Genomic DNA, 8627 nt, shown 5'->3' with positions numbered 1-8627 from the left:
ACTGCTCCAGTGTTTTTAGATTTAGGACGTCATGTGTCCATCTGTGTTATGAAAACCATTCCATACCCTTCCTTAATGTTAAAAAACATGTGGGTACAGTAGGTCCATCCCTGGGTTCAGAGATCTGCACTGATTTGCTACCAGACCAGGCTCAAGGTATTACTATTTGTACAAAGCCATTAACAACTTGGGTCCAGTTTGCCTGCAAGATCGTCTCACCCAACTTGTACCCTCTTTGTGGGAATGTTCAGGGAGACAGGAGAGCATATACTGTTTATTAATATCCTTCCTAACTTGTGCTAGCAAGTTCCTTTATGTAGCAGAGTGACATTCCCCCTTTTTATATGCACAGCAGATAGCTGGTTGCAGGCTCGTGTGAGCCTCTCACTATTATACAATTCAATCTGTCTCAGATTGAATTGTACATTTCTGGTAAGTTCCCTTGAATCCCTCTTAAAAGAATAAAGACATAATAATCCTATTCAAAGTCAATAAAAGACGTTTACTCACATCAGTTCACAATTGAATTCCTGAAGGCAGACTTAGTTACAAATATGTACATGTGGATCTACCCCATATGGGGAAATAATCCCAGTGCTTCTGCTAGCTAAGAGCTAGCAGAGCATTCCTAGCTAAGAAGCTGGTCAAACGAACAAGGAAGTCCAAACGAGAGGTGTGCTGCGTGACTCGTCCTTTTGTTACCGGGACAGGTTAGGTCACGCCCACATGCAAAAGGAAGGATGCTCCAGCCAGGAGGAACAGGAAGTTTTGACTGGCTGGACCAAACATTCCCTCGCCTGTCTTTTCTAGCATTTCAAGGAATGTTGTACTTGACTGCCTCTCATGGATCACATCCTACACTCTTGACTGCTTTGATTGTCGAAACTGGCACTGCTACAGGTGCCACATGACCTGTTCCACATTTGTCATAACTTGATTGTTTGGTGTGGCAGCGTCTGCACTTTGGAACTCCCTGTCTGTGGAGATCCAGCGGGCCTCTTCATGGTACTCTTTCAGCACCTGCCAAAATCATTCCTTTTCAGAGAAGCCCGCTAAGATACTTAGATAGTTGAGGTAATTTTAATCCATTTTAGTATTTTAACTTCTGTATGCTTTAAAGTAGACTTGTGATTTCCCCCCTCGATTTTACTGTTTTGTCTTTTGTAAACTGCTTTGAGTTGTTTTACAGTCAAGCGGTTTGTAATTTTTTATGAAATAAATACATATGAATTAAATCGTGAAGTCATTTCCTAATTTCTTATGAATATTTGTTGTACATCAAAGGCATGGTTGTCTCGCTTGTACATTACTCCTTATTTTAAAAATAACAGGCCTACCTTCACTGCTCGGCGTCTCACTCACCAATCCTTTCCCTGCCCTGTGATCTGTGCAAACTATTCACAGATTTGTAGTTTGTTTGGGACACTCGTCCATAACAGTCATTTTTAGTTTGGGAATGGAAAATCATAGGCATTTGTGACTTCTAGTTTCTAGTGCTCCTAGTGGAAATCATTTGGAATTATGCAGGCAACATCTGCAACAGGTTCCTTGTGTCCAAAGGTTGCAGTGGTATACTTCTAAAATGTATAGTTTCTTCTAAGCTCCTACAGTTTATTGTTGAAAGAAATACTTTTGGTCAATCTGTTCTGTCATCAGACATTTCAGACATTTACATCAAAGCCTGAGCTATTTGCCTTTAGCTGCTGCGACTGCAGAAGCTTTCAGCTAACACTTTCATGAAGGAATTTGCAAAAAGGCTCCGTTTCTTCTCACCAGAGAGAAAAGCGGAGTGTGAAAGGCAATTGTTTGACAAGGAAGAAGGAATAGGCGGGGCTGCAGCCTCCACATCCTTCATCAAATCTATTGCTGGAATGAACTGGAAGAGTACTTTGTTTGGAATACAAGAGGGAAAACATTCCAGAAGAAGGAAAAGCAATGCATTTTAAAATTATTACATCCCATACCTGGAATGCAGCCCATGGGAGAGAGTGATTTGCATTGAAGCGGGGGGGGGGGGGAGGTGAGAGAGTCCAGGACACTGGTGGGTGTGTAAGTGTGTGTGAAAAATGCTTTGAGTGGACAAAGGAAGGGTTAACATCTTCCTCACCCCTTCCCCAGTGCAAAACGCTTCCTCTGCAACCTGCTTTGCAACAGAGAAAGCACCATTTTGGCCTTTCTTGTACACAGCTGCTGCAGCGGTGTACTCCACACTTTCGCTCCCAGTGCCTAGCCACAAGGCACAGATAGGTTTGATCTGCGAGAGATTTACAGAATCCTGGGCACAGCCATGATGTTAAAGTTTTATAGAAACTTCTATCACATATGCCGGGAACGTCCCATGCCAAAAACAAACAAACACACACACCTTAAAAACCACACACACACCCCAAATCGAGAAGTCAGCAGCAAACAAACTTGAATATTTTTTTGTTTAGGAAATTAAGAGTCGTCAACAGCCTCATCTCAGCTATCTGCCAATCACCCATTCCCACCACCCTTCTGAGTAATACCCCTCCCCACCTTCTCACTATATAGAAGGATCTGGCAACTTCTGTTTCAGTGTATCTGAAGAAGTGTGCATGCACACGAAAGCTCATACCAAGAACTAACTTAGTTGGTCTTTAAGGTGCTACTGGAAGGAATTTTTTTGTTTTGAATATTTATATTTAACATAAATATGAATTTCAGCCCCTCCCCTGGTTTTGCTGGCTTGGGGTCACAATGGTGCAAGAACAGAATGTCTTTGTAATATTACGGTTGTGCTACAATTGCCAACATATATTGAAGCCCTGTTTTGCAGGCTGCAAAACTGGAGGCTATTTCTCTGAGGCTGGGGGCTAAAAATTTACCCCTTATGTTTTGCACCAGTGGCTGGCGTGGCTTCTTTCTTTCTTTCTTTCTTTCTTTCTTTCTTTCTTTCTTCACTCCAAAAGGACTGGATGCAGCATGGTTCCAAAGCATTTTGAATCAACAACATGATGACAACAACTGAAAAACATGGCAGCCGCCATGTGTATGCTCAATTCTGACCAAACTCCTAGAGCAAAATATACATCAGGATTATCCCCTCCTCCCAAAATACCATACAATCATAGAATAGTAGAGTTGGAAGGGACTCCAAAGGTCATCGAGTCCAGCCCTGCAAATATGACTATAAAACCTTCACACACACCCCTTTCATTCAAGTTGGCTTTTTTGGCCTGAAAAGCGAGATGAACGCATCACCCCATAGTTGCCTTTGACTGGACTTAACCGTCCAGGGGTCCTTTACCTTTACAGTGGTACCTGTGGTCACGAACTTAATTCGTTCCAGAGGTCTGTTCTTAACCTGAAACCTTTCTTAACCCGAGGTACCACTTTAGCTAATGGGGTCTCCCACTGCTGCCACTCTGCCAGTGTTCTCACCCTGTTCTCACCCTGAAGTAAAGTTCTTAACTCGAGGTACTACTTCTGGGTTAGCGGAACCTGTAACTCGAAGTGTTTGCAACCCGAAGTGTTTGTAACCTGAGGTACCTTTATCTTTTACCTTGGTCCTGCCTACCTCTCCTGTATCTTCTTTTGGAAATACAAACTCCAGCAGGTAGCCAAGATCACTGGAGACTGGCTTGACTACGTGATGGATATTTTGTTTTGTTTCCAGAAGGGGATTTTCCGTTTGCTTATGTGTCCCATTATGTTTCTATGTAACCTGAGATCTTTGCTCAAGGCAAAATCCTTATCTTAAGTTTCCAGAAACTTCTTCCATTACCTTCTAAATACTTAAATGGACTGCAGACTTGCGACAGCGTTGTCTCTTTCTATTTTAATCATCATTCCCCTGATGCGGTGATAGAGGAAAATTTCAGAATCCAATGAATTGGTATGATACCCTAAAGCTTCTGAAAGCTAGAAGTTCCCAGGCAGAATATGAGGAAAAGAGCCTTCACGTTTCAGTAAGTGTATTTATATTTTATATAAAACTAGCCGTATAAATAATATGGAGTGGGGAAACAGAAACCTACCCAGAATCAGAGGCCCATGTGTTTTTCTTCATATAATGACACAAGATGAAGATTGGATGCCAAGTAACAATTAGAGAATTGTGGTGATTTTTCTCTTGCCCTTTTAGTATTCCAGCTAACCAGAAGGTTTGAAATATAATAAGATATTCTAGACTTCAGGACATTCTGAAATATAATATACCGTATTTTTCGCTCTATAAGACGCACCTAGTTTTTGGAGGAGCAAAACAAGAAAAAAATATTCTGAATCTCAGAAGCCAGAACAGCAAGAGGGATCGCTGCGAAAGCAGCAATCCCTCTTGCTGTTCTGGCTTCTGAGATAGCTGCGCAGCCTGCATTCGCTCCATAAGACGCGCACATATTTCCCCTTAATTTTTAGGAGGGGGAAAGTGAGTCTTATAGAGCAAAAAATACAGTAGTTTCTCCTCTTGTGATCTCACTGCTGCCCAATTCCCAACACACACACACACACACACACACACTCTTGACATCCCTCTTTAGAGCACCAAGAGTCTCTCGAAGGAGTTCAGAAGAGTATCACAATACAATCATGCTCAAGTGTAGTGAAGCACGGGATAGAAAACCTTGGTTGGAACAGTATCAAATCCACTTTGATGGCACAATCTGAACTTGCCAGCATGTGACCAAACCCTACCTACAAAAGAGCAACAATCTAAAAGTGGCCTAAGTATGAGGATGGAGACTGCGGACTGGATTAGCCTCTTGCAGGTATCAGGTTACACCAAGAAGCAATGGCAGATCCCCATTCTGGAAAACAGAAAGCGCTGCTGTTACCCAGATGCGACATTTTAAAGAACACAAGAAGATCCATGCTGGATCAGGGGAAAGATTCATATAGTCATTGAATCATAGAATTGAGTTGGAATGGACCTAAAGCCCTTAACGGCCTCGGCCCAGTATACCTGAAGGAGCGTCTCCACCCCCATCATTCTGCCCAGACACCGAGGTCCAGCTACGAGGGCCTTCTGGCGGTTCCCTCACTGTGAGAAGTGAGGTTACAGGGAACCAGACAGAGGGCCTTCTTGGTAGTGGCGCCCGCCCTGTGGAACGCCCTCCCTTCAGATGTGAAGGAAATAAGCAGCTATCTTATCTTTAAAAGACATCTGAAGACAGTCCTGTTTAGGGAAGTTTTTAATGTCTGACGCTGTATTGTTTTTAATATTTGGTTGGAAACCGCCCAGAGTGGCTGGGAAAACCCAGCCAGATGGGCGGGGTATAAATAATAAATTATCATCATCATCATCATCATTATTATTATTATTGGTCATCTAGCGCAACACATTCCCTATTTTGCCTCAAGCAGTGATACAGGGTGTGTTGCCTCTGCACTCAGCGCATTATGGGATTATTAATTAATTAATTAATTAATTAAAGTTAGAAGATCACAGGATGGGTCACCGCCCCCCCCCCCATAAAAACAAGAACAAAGCAAAAACAAGCCAATGTAGTGGTACCTCGGGTTAAGAACTTAATTCGTTCCGGAGGTCTGTTCTTAACCTGAAACTGTTCTCAACCTGAGGTACCACTTTAGCTAATGGGGCCTCCCGCTGCCGCCGTGCGATTTCTGTTCTCATCCTGAGGTAAAGTTCTTAACCCGAGGTACTATTTCTGGGTTAGCAGAGCCTGTAACCTGAAGCGTCTGTAACCTGAAGCATCTGTAACCTGAGGTACCACTGTACCCGCCCCCCCAACACATTTAAAAGGACACAGAATGTTAATAAGCCAACAAAAATGAAACACACCTGATGAATTGTAGTTTGGGATACATGTTTTCTCTACTGGCTGTTGGTTCTGGGCAGGCAGCACTGCTGAGGACCCTCATTTAAATACAAAATTTCATGTGGATTTCTTAAAAAATGCATGTTAATGTGGAAACAAGGAAGAACAAATTGAGGAGACGACACTTGCAAAAATGGCAAGGACTGGCTCTACAGCTCACACACAGTTCCCTACCCTTCTATGAGCCCAAAAGTAAAGTGTAACATGAAGCTGTAACTGTGCTTCAACTGGTAGGCCATTTCCCCAAGGGTCTTCTCCAAACACCACAAATGTGAAAAGGTTATTAAAATAGGAACTTTCGTATTAGTGAAAATACGTTGGTTTATATTGGCTCCACAGTGCAACTACATGCTTCCCATCACAATATGAAGACATTAACACCAGCGTTAGGTAATAGACCAAACAGTGTTCTCAGGACAGAAGAGCATCACTTTAGACATTATGTTTCTGGGGCGTATATTTATGGTTTTTAAGTGTACACTTAAATATGTAACAGATGAAACGCAGTACGATCGCCCGGAATCGATGGAATGAGAGCTTCATGGCAAGCCGGTTGGTGTGAAGGGGAAAAATACCGTATTTTTTGCTCTATAGGATGCACTGGACTACAAGACGCACCTAGTTTTTAGAGGGGGAAATAAAAAAAAATATATATATTCCCCCCCCCCCAGCCACAAAGAGCAAAGAAACCAAGACAGCGAGCGGGATCCATCCCGCTGGCTGTCTTGGTTTCTGCCATAGCCGCGCAACCTCTCCAGCCGGGAGCTAAACCTCTCCAGCGCGGCTAAAGAAGCGTGGCTAAAGAAGCCAAGGCAGCGAGTGCGATCCATCCCGCTCGCTGCCTTGGCTTTCTCTTTAGTCTTGCGCAACCTCCCCTGGCTGGAGAGGCTGTGCAAGGTTAAAGAGGAAGCCAAGGCAGCGAGCGGGATGGATCGCGCTCGCTGCCTTGGCTTCTGTAGCCCTGTGCAGCCTCTCCTGGCAATTCCCCCACCTCCTGCAAAAGCCCACAGGAGCCGTGCACCCTTTAAGGAGCGCGCGGCTCCTGCGGGCTTTTCTACAAGGAGAAAGAAGGAACTGACTGGCTGTGTTAGTCCCTTCTCCCTCCTGGGGGAAAAGCCCGCAAGAGCCGCGCGAAGCTTGTGTGCGGCTCTTGGGGGCTTTTCCTGCCTGCCTGCCCCCTGCACTCGCTCCATAGGACGCACAGACTTTCCCCCTTAGTTTTTAAGAGGGAAAAAGTGCATCCTATGGAGTGAAAAATACGGTAGGTATTAAAAGGAAATTCCTTGGATGCCAAGATCCAAGTTTGGGGCAGGTACACTTGGATGAGAGAACCCCAGCAGAGATTTAAAATCACAAAACATGCGCAAAGTAAAGTGTGGAAATACAGTCTGCTAGACCTTTAAAACATGCCATTGTGAGTTCCAAAATTTCCCTCTTCCCCTAGCATAGAAAAAGATCAAGTTAAAAATGGTTGACTTACAAACTCTCCAAAGGTCAGATTCATGTGCTTTTCCATACTGCATTCAGAAAAAGTTGTGCAAGCAGAAAAACGTGGCTTGGTTGCAGTGGTGAAGGTTCCTAAATTATTGGTTTAGGACATAGGCGCCATCTATGGGGTGCCCTGGGTACCAAGGCACCCACAAATTTTTCATTGAGGGTTCCTGGCTAGGCAACACAACACATCATGTGTATGAGCTTACATGATGCACTGGGGCCTGATGGGGCTCATTGCAGCCATGAGAGGGTCTGAAGGGGTCCGCCGCATCATGAGACATCATGCGCGTGACAAGTCTGGCTGCACCACACTGTGTGATGTCATGCGTGCGATGTGTGCGATGTCATGCACACACACACTGGGCACCCCGAATGTGTGTGTGTGTGGGGGGAGCCTGGCCAGCCTGGTATAGGAACACAAGAATGGCTTGTAAAAGCCATGCGGTCTCAGGACAGCTTACTCTATGGCATTAACCCCTTCATGCATCAAGTAGACTTAAGCATGTTAGTTATATGAGGCTGTTTATTCCACAAAGCCTTGTCTTAGAGCCTAGGGCTTGCCGATCAGAAGGTCAGTGGTTCGAATCCCTGCGACGGGGTGAGTTCCCGTTGCTCGGTCCCTGCTTCTGCCAACCTAGCAGTTCAAAAGCATGTCAAACTGCAAATAGATAAATAGGTACCACTCCGGTGGGAAGGTAAACGGTGTTTCCGTGCGCTGCTCTGGTTCGCCAGAAGCGGCTTAGTCATGCTGGCCACATGACCCGGAAGCTGTACGCCGGCTCCCTCGGTCAATAAAGCGAGATGAGCACCGCAACCCCAGAGCTGGTCATGACTGGACCTAACGGTCAGGGGTCCCTTTACCTTTACCTTAATTACACATAGAGTTATAGTTCTTTGACACCCCCCCCCCATGTTTGTGTATGAACAGAGATTCCTGCATTCCCCCCTGCTGGCAATGTGCTTCTTTCTATATTGCACAGTTTGCTTTTTCAAACTGAAAGCCGTAGCCTTGAAGTTCTCATCAATATTTAGCACCTGGACAAAACAAAAGACTGAACAAGATTGAAAAAGTACACAGGTCAACTTCCCCACTATGATGAGATTTATTGCATTTCTGTTTAAACAATAGCAATGGCTTCTAATTGCACCTATGCATATAACTGAGAATATGCAAAGGTTTATAAAAAATCGGCATACTTTCTTCTCTTCTTTTTGTGATGCGAAAGTGGTTGTGCTATGAGGAGGCCACATGACCTGCTTTGAGAGCAGTGGTGTAGCGTGGGGGGTGCAGGGGGGGGGCAGCCACACCGGGCGCAACATCTGAGGGGGGGC

The sequence above is a fragment of the Podarcis pityusensis genome (genome assembly GCF_964106645.2).
Source record: "Podarcis pityusensis genome assembly, chromosome: 6".
NCBI lineage: Eukaryota > Metazoa > Chordata > Lepidosauria > Squamata > Lacertidae > Podarcis > Podarcis pityusensis.
Note: the sequence above shows the minus strand (reverse complement) of the source record.